We start from the raw sequence: 2,393 nt of genomic DNA, 5'->3' as shown, positions 1-2,393 counted from the left end.
AGCCTGTGCTCCGCAACGGGAGAGGCCACAACAGTGAGAGGTCTGCATACCGAAAAAAAAAAAAAAAAAAAGGTCACCAATAGAATTCATATTATGCAGTTTTTCTTAAAATCTATTTTCTTTTTCTTCTAAAATGTAATTTAAAAAATGTTCCTCTGGGGAATGTCTTGGGCTATTGGGAGGACTTCAGACCGCTGGCGTTATCCCATGGATTCCTCGCCTAGTTTACCACCTTCCAGCTCACCCCCCACACACTCTTGCAAGTTCATCCATGACCCTGGAAAGACTTGCTCATGAAATTATCCCATAAAGCCTTTATCATTTTATTCAATCTGTGTTAAAATAAAAATAACCCTGCAAGAAGTGAGGCTTTAGGTGAATGACTTTCCAAATGTTCAAAACAATTTTTTTATTTTTTTCCAGCTGCACAATTCAAAGTTAAAGGACCTCTCTTTTGGAATTGCCACTAGGAGCAGATCAGGGGAGATGCAGATGGCGAAGATGCAGAAGGGCGGGGTGGGCCACCAGCTTTCTGCCTCATATCCCACAGTCCCAGAGAGAGACCTGATGGCCCAAGTTAAATCCTAAAGTTGCTGAGGTATCCAATCTGTGATTAAAGCACAATGTGCTTAAACTCTTTGCTGTTGGTGGTAAAAAAAAACCTTGTGAAAACCTTGTTCTTTCCAACCATTCAGGAAATTCCGGAGGAGGTAAAGTACTTAGCTACATTTTTTCTTAGTCATCTTTAGCTTCAAAAGCCCATTTTCTCTGAATTAATTCAATTTACACATCATTTCACCTTCGTTCACCAGCTGTCCAGGTTCTCCTGTTGTGACCTAAAGCTGCATCTCAGACCCATTTCTTTCATTTCCACACACAGATAAGAACACCAAAGGCTTTGGTGCCGGTGGTTCTATAACACAATAATGTGAACAGCTTCAGAACGACTATTAGATATCTAAGTTCTTACGGAGTATTTCTGTTATTCGACCAACCTGGATGCTGGCTTTCCTTTTTCTCCAGCCCTGTTTTCCTCTTCTCCTGCCTCCCCAATTCCTTCTTTACCTCACAAGGTCATTTCTTTGAAAAGTAATTGTCTCCCTCCTACCTATTCTCCCCAGCTTCACCTTTCTTTCTACAATGTTAAACCAAAAGTATTCTTTTCTCAGACAGAATTCTGGTACCAGCTTATAAAATAACACCCTTTTCGACTTACTACTTTAGCATAAATAAAACATCGCAGAACAAGTTTTCAGCTCAGGGTGGCAAAGAGAAAGAGAGGAAATCCTCAGTAGAATGGGGTATATGGAGGTAGAGGAAAGATGCAAAGGGGCAGAGGTCCTAGGAAGGAGTGCAGTGGCAGTGGAAACAAGTCTGCCACCTGCCACCGTATGGCTTAGCTTTGTCCCTGCTCCCTACAAAGGCTCCCCACTGACTATGTCTCCATTAACTCATTTCTTGATTCTAACTTTTTAAACCAGAATTGTGATACTACAAATTTATTTTGTTACTGTCTCCAGATTTCCAAATGTTGCCTCTCAGAAGTACTTTTACCATCCCCTCTCTACCAGCTGATAATATATTCTCTCTACAGATTCTGGCATTAATGACTCAGGATCATAACCTCCTGTGAATTGTATATTATTAAATCTCCTTTCCAGCGGCTGAGATTAGAATAAAGAGAAGTTAATAAGTTGCATAGAGTCACAAAATGAGTCATTAGAACTAGGGACAGATTTCAGACACTGAAGCCACACATCCTGCTTCTCAATAGACCCGCAGGCTGCATATTAATTTAACTTCCCTGCAAAAAAGCTGAATCACGCTGTCCTCTTCTGTGTCATGCTCCCTGCTCAGAGAGGGTTCACTGCCTTTGATGCTTCATGCTCATTCTGTCATCTATCTATCTAAATAATTATAAAGGAATTTTACAAATATTTCTAGAACCTTCTACCTTACATAGTGATCTAATGTCAGTCTTTTCAAAGAAGTTGAAATGACCACATTCTAAACAGCAAAGTACCATAACATTCTTCCCTACAAACTGCCCACATGCATTCATTTAACTTCAGCCCATTATTCAGTGCTTTTTACTTTAGATCATTTGAGCTAAAGGGTGTTTCCTTGAAAAAAGAAAAAACGGTTTAGAAAGAAAAGTTGGACCATCACTCTTGGGAATCTTCAGTACTTGGAGAAAGGTAGGGAAGAAAGGACTTCTGAATTAGAAAATTATCATACTCATTGGTGCCAAAGCCAAGGTTTGTCAAGTCCAAAAGTTTGCTTGCAGGCATATTTTTGTTTGTTTGTTTTGCTTTGATTTTTTTGAAGTATAGTTGATTTACAATGTTGTGTTAATTTCTGCTGTATAGCAAAGTGATTCAGTTATACATATA

The sequence above is a fragment of the Physeter macrocephalus genome, chromosome 1 (assembly GCF_002837175.3).
Source record: "Physeter macrocephalus isolate SW-GA chromosome 1, ASM283717v5, whole genome shotgun sequence".
In the NCBI taxonomy this organism is placed as follows: Eukaryota; Metazoa; Chordata; class Mammalia; order Artiodactyla; family Physeteridae; genus Physeter; species Physeter macrocephalus.
The sequence above is the reverse complement of the archived record's forward strand: the minus strand, read 5'-3'. Positions refer to the sequence as shown.